This window comes from Rhodnius prolixus, unplaced genomic scaffold (assembly GCF_049639745.1).
Source record: "Rhodnius prolixus isolate KJV_2025 unplaced genomic scaffold, Rpr scaffold_21, whole genome shotgun sequence".
NCBI classification, from domain to species: domain Eukaryota; kingdom Metazoa; phylum Arthropoda; class Insecta; order Hemiptera; family Reduviidae; genus Rhodnius; species Rhodnius prolixus.
In genome coordinates, this window is record NW_027411606.1 from 1,711,540 (window position 1) to 1,732,718 (window position 21,179).

The 21,179-nt window shown below is 33.8% G+C and overlaps 1 protein-coding gene and 1 long non-coding RNA gene across 3 annotated transcripts in view; both read left to right on the plus strand.

The window, feature by feature from the left end:
• ft (cadherin-related tumor suppressor fat) overlaps positions 1 to 21,179 on the plus strand; it is a 425,132-nt gene that overhangs the window by 75,058 nt on the left and 328,895 nt on the right. The gene's annotated exons all lie outside the window — the stretch shown is intronic.
• On the plus strand, positions 2,361 to 4,438 carry LOC141455077 (uncharacterized). 2 transcript variants are annotated; one of them, XR_012459139.1, is made up of 5 exons: positions 2,361 to 2,459; positions 2,542 to 2,633; positions 2,862 to 3,248; positions 3,331 to 3,486; positions 3,792 to 4,165. It is a non-coding gene; the product is annotated as an uncharacterized lncRNA (long non-coding RNA). The 2 variants fall into 2 exon arrangements; XR_012459138.1 differs by lacking the exon at positions 3,792 to 4,165 and adding an exon at positions 4,196 to 4,438 and having other exon boundaries at positions 2,362 to 2,459.

A 21,179-nucleotide genomic window follows, 5' to 3' on the forward strand; every position in this document is an offset into this window, starting at 1 on the left:
AAATTTCAAAAAGAGAAAGTCAGGAAACCATTTTCCACTGATTTTCAACTTTTCAGTAAAAAATTAAGTAAGTTTAAATGTAGAAGGAGAAAGAACTTATCGAGGAGGATCTGAGACCGGTTTATCCTTCCTTGGACCAACTCACAAATCATTTTTAATCCGCAGAATAAATATTTGTTTTTGTTTTTTTTAAAATCATTCATTTATGTATTTTTATATAGATACAATTAGATCTGATAAAAATGTTTTATTAATAAACTGAGATTGTTTTGCCTGATTGAATGAAAAGTCAGAGAAAATTCTCACACTTCCCTCCCAATGACGGAAATATAAACTCAGAAATTCGGCGCTTAAAATGAGAGCGTACCAAGAAGACTTAAGGAGCTCTACTTCCTCGGCCCTGCAAAGGTGTCACCCATTGTTATAACCTAAAAAGAATTAGGGTCATTTCAATCATAGGTACAAATTACCTAGGATCTTTAAAAAAAAAAAAGTATTAAAGAGGTCGAACTCACAGTGATTTTGGATATACCAGGTTAGTCAGAATGTTTTTTTTTTTAAATATTTCATGATGAAATGGTTGGACTAAATCTTTTGAAATTGACAACGCGAATTCCCAGGTTCGAATCCCCAGTGGCATGCTGTTGCCTTTAAAGGAAAAACACTGGCTTGGTGCCCCATCTCAGATGGTGAGGTCCCATAAATTAAATAATAATAATAGTCCTAGATGGTATTGCTGCCAAAAAAGTTTAAATGGACATTGAAAATATGAACATTTTTATTTCAGAATGAAGTATAAATAATCAAATAGCACGAAATTATCATTAATCTAACGGTTTAACTAGTGTGCTTTATTTTATTTTTTACCAATCTATTGTTCTTTAAAAAGATTCATCGCTACAAACAAAAATAACCGCAAAACGACCTTGACTCGATACTATGGGTTTTTAACTGTTATTGCTTGTAAAAACCTACATTTACTATGTTTTAAAATGGCTATAAACACAATATTTTGTGATTGTTTTATCTTTTTCGGAACTCTAAGCTCAACAAAAGTCTACTGGATGTGAAGAAGCATGGGATCGCTAGTCGAAAAGCTGACAAAATGAAAATTATTTACAAATTGAACCTAAACCAACTCCTCACGTTGATACACTTTGTTAAAAAAATAAAATAAAATAAAAATAAACAGTAAAAAGTTACGAAATAAGATATTTTTCAAGATAGCTGATATAGTCAGGGTTCCGTCCTTTGGAACACCTTGGTTTATCCCTTATGGGTTGTCTGATGTAAGTAAAGGATGAGGAAGAAGTTTTCTGTTAATTAAACATATGAGTGGGAAAAGTTCACTGTGTAGAAACAAAGTAAGGAGCATTAGCGATTTGACGGAGTGTTTTTATTTGAAAGGATTGGATTCTGTAGATATTGGAAGCTTTGACTGAAATATTAACTTTCAATATTGAAGAAAACGTTCTAATTTATGATTGAAGAAACTAAACATTTAATAAAAACCTCAAGCATTCAAAAAAATTGCGCATTTTATCTCTGCAATTTCAATACGAGAAAGTCAGGAAAATATTTTACACCAATTTTCGACTTTTATGAAAGTTTTCATAAAGAAGGAGAAAGTAATATGTCTCTTTCTATTTCCAGCGGATTCCTGGATTTTAACTTTAAAAGGTCGAAAGGCTTGACTCTAGAGCCAACGAAAAGAGAAAACTTTTGCTTCTAATTTAGAGAGATTTAGCATTGGTTCCCATTTTTGGAACTAGCTTGAATCATGTCTACACATGTTAAAATAAAAGAAAGAAATCAGTAAGTTTCAACTACCAGACCTACCTCTGCATTAGCTTAAATTAAATCTAAGTCATGAAGTAAAACAATGGTTGTTTTTTAAAATCAGGTACATATTCCAAAAAAAAAAAAAAAACTGATACTTTTTTTTGCTTATTTAACAAATTAGAGAGCAGAAGACTAGTCCAAGATGTTAGTTCGAGCTTTCTGAAATAGCTTGAACCATCTTTCATTTAACAGATTTTAAAGCAATCTTAATATTATTTTTTTATTCAGAAACATTCTTACATACTTGCAGCGGCGATTTGTAAGTAATGAAAAGTGTAAGTTAACGCGCAAAAAATAAATTATTTATGGAAATATCACTATCTTCTCAAAATAAATTCCTTTTGAGTCATTACATCAATTATATTCATTATTATAATTACTTTAATTACACTATCACCGTTTGAATATTTAAATACTAATATTTGAATAAAATTTAATTTAATTAAAAAAACCATTGAAAGAATAAGTGAAAGTGGGGCACCCCTCTAATTTATGTTGACAATTTGTTTTTTAAAAAAACTCTATAAACGCCATCTTCTTTGTTCTTAGAGCAACACCATAGTGAAAGAGGTTAAACAAATTCATTGAAGATACGCTGACAAAATTACATGCTCTAAGTAAATGATAATAAAACTTATGAACTCGTGAGTTGTGGGTGATTATTTTTTAGTTTTCTGAGGTAATATCTTTTTGTTCTAGCTTTCTGTACTATAGTTACTTTGTGGAAAAGAAATAGTGATTTGAGTTTATAAGTTTTCATTTGAATTTTTTCTGAATTTGAAAAATTAGAGGTAAGTTAATGTTTAATTAGCATACACTATCTAAAATCCTAGACCATAAAATACTGATAACTTTAGGGTCAATATGCAGGATTAAAAAAACAAGTAAGTTGAAACAGATTTTTAAATCAGTTTTAAAAAAAATATTTTTCCCCAATTTTTATCAATTACCAAGACTTCAGAAAAAAGTTACAGACTTTATTGCTAACATTTTTAACTTTAAATTGCTTCTCTTACCAGTGTCTTGAAGGTTAGAATGAGCAAGCAGCAATTTGGTGAACGTTTCGAACAAATACACTTTTTTACCACTAGCAACTCCCGCTGAAAATAAAGAAATTTATTTATCTTTCAAGAGAACAAACGTTAAACTTAAATGAATTAAATTGATGAATTGCTGGAAAATTCAAAGCCAGATAAGTAACTAGTTGTACTTAGATCTTAGAATCTCATTATGTAAAATTTATGTTAACTTTCTTTTGGTTTTAAGGAAGGGATTGCACATTTATATAGCAAAAAAGAGCAGCATGAGTTTGTAATAAGTGATGAATCCATTTAGTTAGAAGTACACTTGTTCAGAATGTCGTTGAAACTTCTAACTTAAATTAATCCATTTGAGGAAAATTCAAAGTCAGATAAGAAACCAGTTGTAATTAGACTTTGGAATCACAATTATATAAAAATTAATTTTAACTCTATTCTGATTTTTAAGGAAGGACTTGCCCAGTTACTTAGCAAAAAAGAGCATCATCATAAGAGATGTAACCATCAGAAGTTCACTTGTACAGAAAATCACTGAAACTGTTATATTCTGATGTTACAAGCATTTTTCACTAAAAGCTATTTACGAAAAATGTAATGTGCCAAGGTAATGTAGCATGTTTAGTTTTAATAATGATTCATCATTGAAGTTAATCAAACTCATTTTTTGTTCATTAAAGGTTCAAATATGCAAAATTTTATTAGAAACAAATTAACTTACTTGTTTTTATCGTAATTAATATTACTATTTGAAATTATAATGTTATCAAATTGATGTAAAATTATAATTTATTACTAATTATATTTGGATCATTAAAGCCACCATATTAGATTTCAATTCAAATTCAAGTACGTTTTTCTTTTAAACAATTGACCATAAAATTCACTAAGTTCCCATTTTTAAATTTCCAGGCCCTATTTTTCACAAATGATTTATACTAAGTAAATATCTTAACTCTAGCTTAACAATTCTAAAGTTAAATGTACTCACTTAATAATTGAATCCAAAATTGTCCTGGGGCTTGTGACGTAGTAGGGCCAATAAGGAAGAGACTACTACTTGAAAGAACTATAATATATGTATATTAATATATTTTTTCAAAATGGCAAAATTTTAATAGATTTTTATTATTTTTAATACTATTTTTGTTTTCTCTAACTACAATAGTTTGTTTCTGAAAAATGTTGAAAATTATTTTCAAAATGTTTATTTTAAAAATTAACTTTTATTATGTAAAGTGTATTTTAATTAATTTGAATAAATTATTGTTATTATTTTTTTTAAATAGTACAAAATTAAACTTCCTTTAATATAGGAGCCAATAGCAGTGGTGCAGTTAAAGTCGCCATTATTCTGTGACGAAAATTCGGGTACTCGGCAATTGTAATTATATGTGATTTGTGTTTAAAAAAATGTAAAATATCGTTAGTGATTTGTAAATATATTGTAAATAAAATTAGTTTTTAAAAGTAAATTAGTGTAGTGCATTAATAAGTGTGAATTCTTAATTGTCTATTCTGCTACATCTCTCTCTGCTTGGTATGTAGAATTTCCAAATTTAAACTGTATTTAATGTTAATCACTTTTTAAAAATTAACATTTAAAGTTTAAAAAGGTAATTATATCAAAAAACAGAAAAGATCAATCGACTTATGATATACAACTTCTTTTCACATTTTAAAGTATAAATGAATTTAGTTACATCTCTGATCTGTTCTGTACGATTCAAAATGGGATCTAACTTCAAATTATTGCAGGATATTATTTCATTGTTTAAACAAAAATGGAAAGTGCATTATCGAGTGTTAATTATTTGTTCGTTTGTAAACAGAAATTAATCTGAAATCAGAATTAGAGGGCGCTTTTACAAATTAAAAATTAATTCACATAAATTCTTTTTGTCCTTGACTAAGCTAACAAATTTAAAAAGAACCTAAAAAGTGTAATATGCGCTCACCATAATTTTATTAATATAAAACATATACTTCAATATACTATTAGTGGTAAGATTTTCTATAAAGAATAATTCATTGGCAGTTTGTGATATCCAAGCATATGCCAGTTTCTTTACCAACCCAAGTTAGAGTTTGGAATTATGTAAGAATGGTGTTGAGTTGGAATTAAAAATACAAAATTATAATTTGCAAAATTATCAATGACAAAAAAAAGTGTGGTTTGCTATCAATACTTTTAATAAAATTGAACTTCTGATTACGAATATAATTCGAAAAATTATTATACGATGAAACATATATTCGGATTAACAAGAAATGAGTTTACTCCGGTAAGTTTGGTATATTATTTCCTTGTCTTTTATTATCTTTAGATAGATTACTTAGGATTTAATTGCAAATGAAATTTTTAGTCTCACTCATAAATTTACTATTCCTTGAGTGTAAGCTTTTTTTGAAATAATATTGCTAATAATGTAGTATAACTCAGTGTTGGAGGTGTTTAAAATCAATGTTCATCTCTTTGTACTCCATTGCTGAGTGGGTCTCAGGACAGAGACACCCTTAGGATAATTCTTTGCCTACATAGACATTTCTCTTGACTCCAGATTTAAACCCTTACTGGGCATTTAAGCTTAAGGAGATATCCTTGGTGTCTCACACCAGGCCCATTATGTAGAATTTGGAAGCTTCAAGATGAAACTCCCAGTGTCTCATCTAATGATGGATTGTTTAGGGTATGAGGAGATTAGATTTGAGATTTTTGGTTGGAATTTGCTGACGATGATGAAACTTAGATGTTTTCCTTATTGTTTGATTTGTTCGGACAGCTTTGATTCTTGGATGTGGGACTAGATTTGTATCCTAGACTCGGCTTGATGTTGCTGTAGTTTTTACAAGGGTAGCGAAGGGTATGTTTTCTTCCCACAAAGGAATAATAATGCACTTCTTCTTTTCCTTAGTACATTATGCTAGTTTTTAAACGTGTAGTCAATGAATACGTCCATTTTGTCATCAACGACATACTAATCCTTAAGCTTCCTAATCTCTTTTATGGATCTACTTCTGTGCCTATGTTGCAATCGCTTAGCCTCTACGAATTGCTTGGACTTCTTGTATACTTCAATGTTGCGAACATGACCAAAGATTCTCAGTTGTTCCTTTTCCATCATTCTTTCAATTTCATGCCTAATTACTCTATAACAGTTTCGTTCCGGTTCTTTACTAGCCTTTCCTCATTTTGCTATAAAAATTTGATTTGGGCAGCAGTCACTCTTAGGACATAGTCACATTGCCACTTTCTCGCATCCATCTAGTTCGTGGCTTACAGACAGATTTATGGAACTGCAGTTTGGACTAGTTACTGATTTCCTTTTACCAATAAGTGATACAATTGTGTAATCTGTTAAGGGAATCTATTTTCCTGGCTTAGAGATTAGCACACCCAAATAAGCAAACTAGTCATCCTAGTAGATTTCCTTTATACTCAATTCGGATTTCTTTTTCAATCCTCCCTAATTTGTGGTTTTTATTCCTTTTTTCATTGCTCTTGTATCCGCTACTAACAGCTCGTAATCAGGAACAGCACTTCGCTTCTGGTAACCTCCTCATTTGTTTTACATTGATTAACTTCTCGGCCATAAACAAACTAGTCTATAACACCCTTGGCATTTCTTCTTTCTGCTTAAACTGTTATTTTATGTATGCTTCTTTATAGGAGTTCCTGTAATCATATTATTTACGAGTATTTTTCGTACTCTTAATGATTGTCATAAAACAAAAATCTAATAATTATTCTATGGAGAGCAGATATTCCAGCACTTAATTGTATGCCCATGTTTCTAAGAATAAATGTAATGAGGATTAGTCATAAAATTTAATTCCTGCTGATTATACTTGTGATAAGATTTCGAAAATTGGTGATTATACTTAGCACATTTTTCGTTACTAAGTTTCGTTTCACTTCTAGTAAAAAAAACTGATTTTTCTCTACTGAATTACCTTTAGTGAGGAGAGAATTCTTGATTCGAGAAGTTGCTTTAAATAAGTGAATAAAGTCAATATTTTAAATTGTTTGGAGAAATATATTTTCCAAATGTTTAAAACTATTCCTTCTTTTTTAAAACAATTTAAGTACATGTAATATTAGGTTCTTATTCTCCTGCTAGAGCCTTAGATAGGTTAGGCAATCGCTACAACAAAAATGTTTACATTCTTAACTAGAAGAAAAAAGTCTATCTATTTGTATTCCCACTTCTTGATGTTCCAAACTAGCCAGTTGTCTTCTGTATATACTTCGTATGTAGCCTAGAAATCTTTTATTCTCCTACCAAAATACCTACTTAGCCTGAGGACTTAGACATCCAAAGAATAGCACCGAAGATTGCTGAAGAACTTGGTGCTTGCAGGTGAAGATGCACTATCGCCCAGGACTAGGTTGTACTTAACAGAGTTCTTGCACACTGGAGAGTTAACTTGGTGCTTGCAGGTGAAGATGCACTATCGCCTACGTCTAGGTTGTACTTAACAGAGTTCTTGCACACTGGAGAGTTAACTTGGTGCTTGCAGGTGAAGATGCACTATCGCCCAGGACTAGGTTGTACTTAACAGAGTTCTTGCACACTGGAGAGTTAACTTGGTGCTTGCAGGTGAAGATGCACTATCGCCCAGGACTAGGTTGTACTTAACAGAGTTCTTGCACACTGGAGAGTTAACTTGGCGCTTGCAGGTGAAGATGCACTATCGCCCAGGACTAGGTTGTACTTAACAGAGTTCTTGCACACTGGAGAGTTAACTTGGCGCTTGCAGGTGAAGATGCACTATCGCCCAGGACTAGGTTGTACTTAACAGAGTTCTTGCACACTGGAGAGTTAACTTGGCGCTTGCAGGTGAAGATGCACTATCGCCCAGGACTAGGTTGTACTTAACAGAGTTCTTGCACACTGGAGAGTTAACTTGGTGCTTGCAGGTGAAGATGCACTATCGCCCAGGACTAGGTTGTACTTAACAGAGTTCTTGCACACTGGAGAGTTATATCAGTTGTTCCTGGAATAAATGTCTCTTTTTTTTTCAATTGAAGATTTTTAGATGATAATTGCAGAAGTTCCTTCTCTAGTCCAACATAAATTTTGACTAGACCGCAATAACATATTTGAGACTTCTTGGATGTTTTATTAAATTATAAATTGAAGGTTATTTTTAAAAATCCACCGGTTAGACTTTGTTGATCGTAATATTGGGCCACATTCCCGCTGTTTCTTCTTATGCACATCATCTGCAATTTTTAAAATTTGTACACTTATTAGTGCAAATGCAATAGTAAATATATAACTGTACATTTTTTAAATAACCAATTCATTCTCTTTCTCTGCTTATCACAGAAGATGTAGTAATTGTGAAGATTTTTAGTTTGAACAAGCTACATCTGTTATAGGGTTCTTTGAATGAGAAATGGTGGTTTTTATGAAATAAAAATTTGTATCAATATCATATTGTTTTGGTCCATCAACAATCAACCGAATGAATCACTTTGATGAATCGTTTTTTCAGTTTTTAAGATTTTTTTCAAAAACGGCTCCTACGATTCTTTTGTTCTAATTGTACTAATAACTGACACAAGAATGTGAAAATATGCTGATGATATGGGAGCGAAAAGTATTGCGAAAAATCTACGGCCCGGTGTATATTGACGGTGAATAGAGGCTCCGAAAGAACGAATAACTCAAGAAACTATACGGAGAACCCGACATAGTTTCTTGTATAAAAAAAGGCAGGCTGAGGTGGCTCTCGGCCATGTTGAACTGATGTCCCATCACCGAGTTCCTAAAAAAGTATTATATGGACACTCGGGGGGCGCAAGTTGTAGAGGTCGTCCCAGGATAAGATGGTTGGATGACTAGAAAGAGATCTGCGAAAAAGAGCTGAGGACAGGGAAGAGTGGCATTCTCCCTTGAATGAGGTCCAGGTCCTACTATAGGACTGTAGCACCATGGGAAGAAGAAGAAGAAGAAGAATTGTACTAATATCTTATTTGAAACATTTTCCAGAGAAATTATATTAAGAGTACTTCTAGAAAACAGATTGGGTAGGTTCTCTCTGAAGTCCATTTCCTGCAATACATGGTTCTGAATCTTGTGACCTTTTATAGGGGTTAAATGTTTGATTTAAATCGAGTTTAAAGAGAATCCATCATGAGAAATACCTTCTTTATTTGAAAATGGTTCCTGGGCGTTGCTATAAATTCAGCATGGACATTATTTTTTCTTTTTATTGTTTTTATAGGATAATTCGTATAGTGACAGTTTCTAGGGTACAGTTTTGGTATACTCTTCTCTGTAATGTTACATTTCAGTAGAGTGTCGGTTACAAACATTGTACACTCTAGATTTTTAACAGGGCAAAATTGAATACAGGCCATCAGATTGTATTTGAAAGATAGCTGCGTTTAGCGTCACATTCACCTATTATTATTAATAATAATAATAATAATAATGTTTATTAATAATTCTATATACATAAAATAATAATATTATTGTATATCATTACAAACAATATAGGCATGGACACCAGTCCCTCTGCCGAGATGTTGCTGATACTAAAACAAAAGTCTCCCTGAATACAAAAAATTAAAAAAAATAAAATAATACATATTCTTCTGAACTTATGCTTACTTCAATAATTGAACTCCAAAACCAATTCCCTCCTGCACTTCAATGCTAATATTGTGTAATTGTAATAGAAACTGAGCCCAGTCCATTACATCCATCCCAAAGCATTTCCGCCGAAAACCACTCAGAACTGGGGCAAACGGCAATAAAATGATAAGTATCCTCTACAGCCGACATATTACAAAGCGAACCCTTATGCCGATCAGTTGTCTGGGGTCACAGAGTAATTTAATGGTAACATTTCCTCTCTAATCTTCAATATAAGCGACATGAACCTTAGCTTATTCTCGTCACAGACATTACTTTTACTTGCTTCTTGCAAATTTAGATCTTTGTAAATCTTATAAAATTTTGAATCAGCCCTTTTACATAATAATTCATTTTGAAAATCTATTTTCATTAAATCTAACAATTTATGTACAGAGTCCACAACCTTGGTATTATGTTATTGGCGTTACAATTATATTTATTACATAATTCTGACATCTCTTTAAACCAAAATAGATTTTTATTTATCACATACTCAGCTAAGCGCTTTTTAAGACAAGGTTGGGAATTTAATACGTTCACCTATTACTTAGCTTGATATATTGAAGTTTATTGATTGGAAGATGTGTTAGCTTCATTAAAGGGAGTAAAATAGGGTAGTAAGATTAAGTGTGCCCCAGAGTATAGGATGGTTTGTCTTGGTGAAACTTTTTTTTTTGTCACGTTCTTTTCTTTAATTGAATAGGCTTGGCTACGACAAAGTGTTGTAAGCAATCTTCTACCACAGAGTGCCATTGGTGTTGCGTTCAATTCTTCCAGTATGTGCACTGTACAAAAGTCACTCAACAATTCGAGGTTTTGTGAAATGAAAGAGGACACCATCATTTGTTCTTGTTTCTCCACTTCCATTTCTTACTTCCTACTTGCACTCATCTCCTCTCCATCATCTCCCACTTTACTTTTTTTCTAATCTTAATATTACCAACTTGACTAATTTACTATCTTATCGGATAAATATAAAGAGAGAAAAAACGTAAAAGTCTACAAAATTATATATATTAGTGGGCGAATCTTTCTATTCTTTTTAACCTTCCTATAGGTTATCTTAAGGTTTCTTTCTTGCTTTATTTATGGATCCGGGCTATGAAACCTTGTAATAGTGTAATTAAAAAACCGTCCAAATAGATTTAAGAAGTATTTTATTTTTATTTTTTTTTTATTTTCTAAATGTCATAATAGGTGCTATAACTTATGCTAATATACTGTTTAATGGTGGGGATAAATGTTTTGTTTTTTCGGCTGTCATTGCGAACACTGATTATTTAAATTCATTAGTAAATAAAAAAAATTATTTCTGTTATTGAATTTTTTATTTCCTTCTCATATATTTATTTATATCTGTTTATAATAGATATTTAGGAGTGTTTTTTTTTCTTTTTTAAAGACGTCTGTAGTATAAATTTAAAAAGCACTTTAAATTCTGTCTGTGGTAAATATATGTCTTTTAAACGTTTTCTTTTAGTCAGTGAAATTCAATTAGTGAAAAATAGTTTTAGTTTTATTTTGAATGCCATATTGTGAGTTAGGTTTCCAGAGTAATTCTTGTAAATTGGAGAAAATAATTGTGAATAGATTTTTTACCCATCGTATTGTAGACACCATCGCTTCTTCACTCGAGCGAGTCTGGTATGAAGGTCTACTGTGGAAACTCAAACGCATCCTTCCTAGCACTTATTACCTCATACTCAGCTCTTATCTTTCTGACAGATTCTTTCAAGTTCTTCAAGGCACTACTCACTCTTCCATCTATCCTGTCCTGGCTGGTGTGCCACAGGGAAGTGTCTTAGCTCCTCTACTTTACACAATCTACACTGCCGACTTACCTTCTAACCTTAATACCTCTATTTACACCTACGCTGACGACACTGCCATTCTCTCCACACACTCTGACCCTATCCTCGCAGTACGCTCACTACAGTCCCACCTTTACTCAATGGAACCTTGGCTAGAAAACTGGCGTATAAAAATTAACCCAACCAAGTCTAAATACATAGTCTTCACACTCAAACGTCAAACTCCAGCACCTGTCTTCTTACATCATACACCTATCCCACCAGCCGACCATGTGCGCTACCTTGGAATGTACCTAGACAAGAGACCTGGAACCCCCCATTCGGGACTTAAACGTAACGAACTAAACAAACGAAACAAACTTCTAGCCAGACTACTCGACAAACGCTCAAAACTCTCACTACAGAACAAACGACGACTCTATACAGCTCTTCTCACACCAATATGGACTTACGGACTCGAACTTTACGGAACAGCTAAAAAATCCAACATCAATAGACACTCCAATCCAAAATTCTCCGCCGCATAGTAGACGCTCCATTCTATGTTAGCAACCACACAGTTTACATACAGATCTCCAAATTCCACTCATCTCCGAACTTGCCAAAATTCGATATACAAATTTTCACCAAAAACTCTCACTTCATCCCAACCCTTTAGCTGCACACTTGTCTCACCAACTACGCTACCCTCCAATCCTCGAAGACGGCTGACGCGCCGTTGGCCCCGTGACCAACTGGGTGACTGATGGCGGCCATCACTGGATGACTGTCATTCACGTTTGCCACGCTATTTATATACACTTATCGCATTTACTTATTGTACCCTGTAGTACAGGTGTAAATTTCGTTAAAAGGATAAATAAAAAAAAAATATTTTTTTTTAAGGTTTTGGGCTCTTCTGGATGAATAGGGTTTTTCTTCTAAAGTATCAATTCAGTATAATGTACGGTCTTATGTCTTATTTAGCCATAAATGAGGTACCCAAGAGTTTGAAGAAGGTTCTGCTCCTTTAAGTACTACGTTGCTCGGTGGAATTTTCTTTCATTTCTCTGAGATTTTTCCTTTTTTACGATCTCCGTGCTTCGTATACACGTAATAGGGAAGTTCTATTACTTTTACAGGAATATCGTTCCTAGTTTTCTCAATTTTTTGTACAATTATGAGGAGGGCTTCTCTCTAGAGTGCCGTTTCGGTGCACTGACAATTGTACGTTTTAAAATTGCATATAGAGTGTACGAATAAGAGGGTCTTTGAATGAGAAACCCAAGAAAACAGGAAATATTTCTCTCGCCTAATAATTATTCCCCAATACCAGCTGCTAGTATGCTTATCTCTTATTTTCTTTGTTCTTTGCATATAATTTTCTTAATTCTTACGCTAGCCTAAAGGTCACCCATTAAAAGGAAGTAACTCACACACACACATATACTCAATAATTTACTAGATATATGCACGCTTTACGCTTAACGGGCTGTGAAATATGCCAATTTCATGGTAACCAAACCCTTGTACGTAGGTGTAAAACAAGAAAAAGATAAGAGCCAAGAAATATTTGAAAATAATAATAACACAGTGCCTTCGGTAAACACTGTTTTACATCTTTTATAACAAAAAAAAAGTAATCTTTCATATTTTGATGGTTATTTGTTTTATGCAGCTTCTTACAAGAGTTTAACATAACGGTGAAATATTAAAAATAGTTCATCAACTGGTTAAAATGAAAGGCTCACGATGTTCGCTCTAAATTTTTCTTTCCTCTTACTTCCCTTGAATACGAGAAAAAGATTAAGATTGGTTATTTATTATTCAAAGCAGGAAATGAAGTTCATGTAAATAGAGTTCGTTTTTTTTTTACTTTCACTGTCCTCTTAGCAGGAAGTAGTACCATTATTTAAGTTGGGTGCCCTAAGGGCCCAAGATGCCCATCTATCCAACCCAATGGAAAACCCTAACTCTTGCTCCTACTCTTACATCTAATCTTCACTCTGGTTATCTTTTAAACCGGGCCAAGATTTACCGTTAACTTTTCCAATCAATCAGTCACAGATTTACAAAACTTGTAAGGGATTTGACTTATATTCATGCCAAAGATCCTCAATCTGCATTGCAGTGCGGCACCGACTCTGCTGACCCCCTCAATGTTGTGTTGCACTGTTCCGACATTTTGCGTGGGGTGAATTGCCTACAAGTTACTATAAACTAGTGGCGAACCACATGGTGCATGTTCCTTAGATTCTGTTGCTCTGCTTAATATTCTAGGGTGAGTATTTTAGGCGCCCATTCGATGGCATATAATGTTCTGCGCACCTTCTTTCGAAACCAAATTTTAGTAACTTTCAGGAGACTGATTTTAACCTTTCTACTGAAATTTGAATAAAAAATTTAACTATTTCAATTTCTATTTCCCTCTTTCTTCTCTCTATGAAACAATCGAATTTCTTTTTGTGCTTTTTAAAGCACAGCGAGATAGGAATAATGAAATCAGATGGAATAATTAAAGCTTAATTCTTTATTCTAGTTCCCAGGTTCCCTAATGTGAAGATATTTTAAGCAAAACAAACTCAGAACTCTACCATAATTAACTTTATAATCCATTTTTAGAAAACAAAATAATAGTAATAATAAACAAATGATCGAAAAAACTAATTTGAGTGTAATATTACGTAGTGAAACTTTCCCGTAATTATCCAGTGTAGTGAAAGTACAACTCTAGATTGCATATATTTGGTGATTAGTTCTGTTTTAGTTTAGGGAATGTGTCTAGGAAATAGGCTTTGTTCTATTACTTGAGGTCGTCTATGAGGTGAAAAACGTGCGACTTTTAGAACTAGAAAATCTTAGAGACTCTTATAAATGCGTAGCTTTGTCACAAGAATGGCTATTATTGGGCCAAATTCAATAAGTTGTGTTGTGCATCAGTAGAGGTAGTGGTGGTAATATGGAACCCTGCTGGTATTATGAAACCCAATAATATTTGGGTAGCATGTGATATTGTGCTATCCAGTATCTGGCTCAAACTGTGTGCAAAGCAGGTGGTTCAGTTGCTACTGTATGTTCATTTTGAAATTTTCAATTTTGTTTTTATCGATTCTTGAAAACTTTAAGAAGGCAAGTTCAAACTGTTATTTTTGTTTTGTTATCAAAAATAGTGGTACGAGATCCGCACTAGATATTGGTCCAAAGGGATGTATTACAGCGATTTTCATAATGTCAATCAGTTCTTATGTCTCCCAATTGTTTTTTACGGTGACAAATCAACTCCAAGATAGCGATGCTTGTAATATGGAACCCCATGGGTGCTGTATAATCTGGAACCCTGTTCTACACTCGCAGTAGGAAAATTTCATGGGGTTCCATATTGCAAGCATTACAAGCAAATCATTTATATTTCTGGGGAAGAAAGGAGAAGAATGGGGCTTAAAAGTAAAGCTGCAAAAATATTCATTGTACCTAAACCCACTCTACGGCGACTTGCAATACAAATACTAAGGTGTTCCATATTACCCGCACCTCAAGTCAGGAGCACCACTTTCACTTTTTCTATTAAATTGAAGGTTGCTCATCTGGTGGTTGGAGGAGAGTAAATTTGAAAACAATAGTGCAAGACTAATATATAAAGCTAATAATTACCAGAGAAAGTTACACAATTTTTTGGAATAAACTAAGGATTCTTCGCCAATTTTGAATCCTTAGTTTAATAATTTACGGTCACGAAGTCTATATATTCATTTTTTGGAATGTCTAGCATTGATTGGTAAGTCAAAAACAAAGAAGGGTTCCATATTACCACCACTTCCTCTATTAGTTCGTAGAGCCTTATTTTTTCGGTAAAGGGTACAAGATGTAAGTGATTAGAGTCTAGTATTGGTGGCAAATTAGAGGCAGGTTCATGTAGGCCCTAAGTTGTTCGGGATAGTACTTTTGTTGTTTATGTCTTTAGACTGGGATTCCCGCAGAAAAGTCTAGATCCGTTTCATCAGTACGGGATTGGGCTACTCACGGGTTAGGTATTCGCAGCTTACAAGAAAATAAATCTGATCTGAACCCTATTCGAGCGTTTTACTCTCGCCGCAGTTTGATAATTATCAAACCTCTCCCTCTATGAATTATTATTTATGAAATAATGCTGAAGGTAAAGCAAAAAAAACAGAAAACCCCTCTAGGTGTTTACAAGCAAACATTCATGCTAGTGAGCTGATTAAAATTGCCAAAAAGATATGTAATAATAAAATAATCTAGAACAGTATAAAACGTCTATTTCACCATTTCCTAGTTTTACCCTGAGGACAAGGTTGCAAAGTCAATACTGTAGCGGTCTCGATTGTGCAATGAAGAAAGTGGCCGCCTTCTCCGAGAGCACAATCTAAACTAGGTTATCTTAAGGTGGAGGGGGGGACACAGCATATTTCTTCCAAGGATTTATTTTATTTGAACGTTTAAGATTAATCTTTTAGATTTATTACTGATTTATTTTTGTTATTAGTATTATTAGCGACAAATAATCACAATTATTTGGCTGAACGAAAGGTGATTATAATCTAAGAATGCTCGTAGAAGATGTTAAGAACGTTCTCTTGATTTACGTCATAAAGGATAGATCCATAGTGAACCGGAACATGTAGGTTAATGATACTGTTCTCTAATTACCCTTTCATTTGTTATTGAATGAAATAATCGCTTACCAATCATTACCATAATAGATTATTCTATGAAATAATCATTGATATAAAGTTTACTTTCTCTACATCAGGGATGGCGAACCTTTTTGAGACGTGGGTCAAATTTTGTTCATTTTTTTTTTTTTTTTTTAGTACTAGCTCTTGGGTCACTAATGCCCATTTGCACAAGAGTTAAGTTTAAAAAGTTTAAACTGAATATTTTCAAAACTAAACATCTTTAAAAATTCTGTTGGCTTAACTGGGTAAAACGGGACGAAACAAGTGGCTATGGAAGTCTCTTTTTACAAACGTAACTGAATAAATCCTTACAAAAGTGTGTTTTATCTGAAAATATGGTTATTTGCTTTGGGTTGTCGATTTTTTTAACCAACAAAATATGAGTAAAATTATACATTTTATTTGATATTTTTTAAACACTTTTGCTTTATTTCAAATACTACAAAAGCATTTGTCGTCATTTGCGTTTTAGAACTGTAATGATCAATCTAAAGGACATAGATAGCATTTAGATTGCTTTTGTGTGAATGCGTGATTGAAAAAAATACAGATAGAATATAAATTATCCACACAATTAGAAAATCTAAATCAACCCGTGTAAACAAACAAATGGTTGCCTAGCAACTGTGGATCAGTGAAAAAGCTTGCGCGGGTCACTGTCTGACCATCACTGCTCTAGATGCTTATTAGGGAAGTGGAACGATCGTATCTATGTTTAGAAAATGGAGTTTTGGCCGAAAGTTTCTCGTGGTCTTCTCAAAATTGAGACATTATTATTCTGAATAGGCGCCACGGTAGCCGAGAGGTTAGAGGCGAGACCTGCGAAGCTAATATGTATTGTGGTACTGGGTTCGATTCCCGGTCTTAGGCCTTGGATTTTATTTAATGGTTAATAAAAGAAATTTACAGTAAAGTATGTTTGCTAGTCGCCTCCGTCCACGACACCTAATTGGTAGTTGGACGTTAAGCCCCGCCTAAAAAAAATAGGCAGTTACTTTACTTTACATATTCTGTATCTCAGAATCACCACAAAAGAGACTGTGACCCACATTTTGGCTAGACTATTTCCTAGTTTTTCAATTTCACGATTCACCGATGATTTATTTTAGCTGTATAATTTTTTAAAAAAAGAGATTCTTATTTATTAGTATAATCAGAACTTTCTTTAGATGAATATCTTAGACGGTGCTTTATTGGTTGAACGTGACCATACTGACCAACTTCGATAAATAACAAAGTAGAAGAAAGGTGAACGCAATGAAAGGCTCACTCTAGACTTCACGAAATGGGAGAAATCGGTAGATTAGAACCAGTAGTTGGAGGGTGCGACCAGTGATTCTAAACAGCGTAACACTTTAATTGACTCAACTTCGCGCCTTAACCTCCTCTTGTTCTCCTGCACACCCAGCGGGACGGACAGTTGCCCTCTAAGTATATATTAAAAAAAACAAAAACATTTAACGACCTACGACACTGAAATCTCTCACGCGTGACCACTTACCCATAAGCGTTTGACCTATTTAAATTTATTAGCATAGAAAATAAGCTAACCATAGTACCAGCCGTTAGCTATTATCTGCCGCTTTGGATATTTCTTTAATACTAACAACTTAGAACTCGGATGAGGCCTGTATTAGGTAAAGTAGCGGTTTATGTCTTCTTGGACGAGTTGGAAAGCACTTAATGTTTAAGCCCCAGTAGAGTAGACCAAAAACTACTAATGCTGACAGTAATGGCTTTTGCCAAAAGAGAACACAGTAATAATGGGGTAACACCTTTCTTCTATCTGGGGTTTCCTTATGTCATTCGTGAAGTGGCTGGCGCAGCAGACAGTAGAAGTGGGTCTGTTTCATCGTGTTAACTGTTTCAGAGGTAATATTTTGGCATTTGAGAATGGGCGCAGTAACCCATCTTCAGTGAACTCTTAACATGTCTAGAATTCTTCTAGCTTCTAACTTACAATTTTCTGTAATATTGAAATGTCAAAACTCATTTAATTACAGTATTATTCCTCTTTCTTTTGGAGGCTGAATCATTACTCCAAAAGAAAGAATGATTATTACCAATTTCATTCATAATTTTTTGTCTTGTTTTATTGCCAAGCCTTTTCGACCTAGAGATCAGGCCATTTTCAGGGCTTTGGCAATTTTTGTATATAATCAAATCAATGTGTAATCTATTTCTATAAAATATGTTCCATAGCCCTGAAGATGATCTAATCTCTAGGTCAAAAGTTAAGCAATAAAATCAATTAAAAAAAAAAAAATACGAAATTTGTAATAATCTTTCTTTTCTTTGGGGATATTTTTTATTTTATTTTCTGGTTTTAGTTTAAAGTATTGTATACATTTCTGTCTACCTGGGGCCTTCTTTTGGAAGTTATTATTTTACAAAACGCAACTATTCATTTTTATCCATCTTTTTTTGAGAGATCCACACTTATTTGTGACAAAAAGAAATGATGTTTATTTAACAACTACAAGAAAATGACACCAAACGCATTAGAATGATGGTTCTCTAAGATAAAAATTAAAAACTTAGTCATTACCAATATTAAACCGGATTGATTCCTTCCTGAGGCGCATCCTGGGTAAAACTAGAAGAGATTGCATCAGGAATGCACGTATTAGGGAAGATCTACCTGTAAAGCTCTGCACGGCAAATTTTGGAGGCCCGAAAGTTGGAATGGTTTGGCCATCTTTTGAAAATGGAGAATGGGCAGAAGACCAAGCAAATGCTGGATGCTGCTAGACCCATTGGCAGGAGAGCAAGAGGTAGACCTCGTACTATGTAGGAGGAATTCATTGAAAGGAGGGGAATCTCTTGCAGACTTGACATAGATGGAATGGGATAGAGATCGATGGAACGGTTAGATTGGGGCTGCTTCTTCGCGCCTCACGACACAAAAGAGATAGAGAAAGAAGAAGATCTTTTATTGAAGCGATTGCTATATTTTTAGCCTTAGATCTCAATTTTTTTCTCTATCATGACGAACCATTAACTAATTGGCATCCTAATCGTTCAAACAGGGTCACATTCCTGTTTGTAAGTAATGCACGAACATATGACACAAACAGACTTCCAACTCAGTGTAGCCCGAATAATATTGTTGTTTTTGTACGCCGTCCTATTTATCCTTGCAACTTTTTTAAAGTTATCGCCTCTCTATGACGGAAATCCGCTTGCTCTACAACTCTACTAAAGTATACAAATCGTTTATAAATGACATTTACACACTTAAGCAGTTTAAATGATATCATAAATAAATTAAAATCAATTTATGAGTGACGGAGAATGTGGAGTTATACCATTTTAATACTATAACCTCCAGAACTAATCATACCATATTAAGAGTGGCTGAATTTATTAAAGTTGGTAAACCATTAGTACTTATTGTAATAAGTTTTTACTAATATTATTATAATTTTTTTATTTTTTCTATCTCTGATTTACAGAGAAACTATTTTAAAGCATTTCTAAGGGGTGTTTAAGTTGCCAATATATGCAAATGTTAGGAATGATATTTCGATTATAAGTTACGTGTGTTAGTGTTTGTGTATTGTAGTTCGAACAGTTAGATGATGCCTAAGGCAATATGTAATAAGTTGTATGTATATGTACGTATATATATATATACAAGAAGGGACATGGAGTGAGCTTAAAGGAACGCGGCGTGGAGTCGCTACAACTTCTAACAGTAGGTTCTTCTAGCATACATATATATCTAAGAAGTAATATAAGGCGGACAAGCTGATAGAAATATACTACTTTTCTAGACTCATTCTTACTGCGGCGGTCCTGAACAGATCTACAGGTGAGTGACGCTCACCGTTATCTTTCAAGTGTTCACTTTATACGGAGTTGGAAACTAAGTATGCATGTTCGTCCATCTATCCTGTACTACTTCTATTATTCTTTAAAAGAAAAATTACGTAAAATTTATTTATTTAATTAAAGTAAAGTAATGCCTACTTTTCGGCATAGCTTTACATCTAACTACTAAATTGTCGTGGACGGAGGCGACTTGCTAACAACATACTTAACTTTAAAATTTCTCATATTAACCATTAAATAAAATCCAACGCCTAGACTGGGAATCGAACCCACTAAACCAACAATACATCTAAGCTTTGCGGGGCTCGCCTTTAACCGCTCGGCTACCGTGGCGCCTTATTTTAATTGCCAATTGAAAACTTATTCTGCGGAAAACTCAAATTAAATAATCTAAATGATTAAAAACCTGTTCTCTCATGAGTCGCAAGAACAAGTGAAAACATCTCGGCTACGGGAAATGAACTCAAAACAAAATTTATATATTTTTATTTGGAACACATAAAATTGTTAAAATTATAAATACTTACAATGATAAATAGTTTCTGCAAAGTTCCGTTTGTAAGTTATGATGCCCATTATTCTTAGGACAAGACGCTGGGTCCTGCTTTCCATGGCTAAGGAACCATAGATACTTATTTATTCATTTCCTTGAAAAGTCTAGCAGATACGTAGCCTCCCCACTTTACAAAGAGCAAAGTTCTGCCAGATTCTACCAGTAGCCGTTTTTTGTTCTTCTGGCTTCAACATTCCAAGAATCTCATACAGCAGCCTAGCAGTTGCATTCCTGGCCAACAAAAAAAACAAAAAGTCCTTTCTCTTCCTGAGACAATCTCACAGGAGATCTAGGTTATTAACTTATCCTGCGAAGAAAAGGGGCTTTATTTTAAGGACCCTTGCAGCAGCATCGCATTTTTTGCTAGGTCCAGGTTTTCTTTTGGTTGTTTTTTGCGCATTATCTCCTCTAGTCTTCAAGTTAGACCTCACATCGCATACAAGCAATTACGGTGCATTGTAAGAGGGTTTAAAGAGACATTTCCTTTTCACCTGTTTAAGTTTCCACTGGTGCTAAACTCACTTATGATGGAATACCCTGAAGATACGCTTACATTAGTGACCTATCTGACCTTATAAGAAGACAAAAGGTCACATTAAGTCCGCATGAACACTCTGCCTAGTCCAAATCAAGTCCACTTACCAGCGAGGGAACAACTGAAAGTTACAACGTTCGTCTTGACTTCTATTGGGCTCACTGTTCCAAGGTAACTTACCTCTCCAGTTCGTAGGCTGTAAGGGCCAAAGATTTGGAGAACTGAGACTAGAAACAGTCGC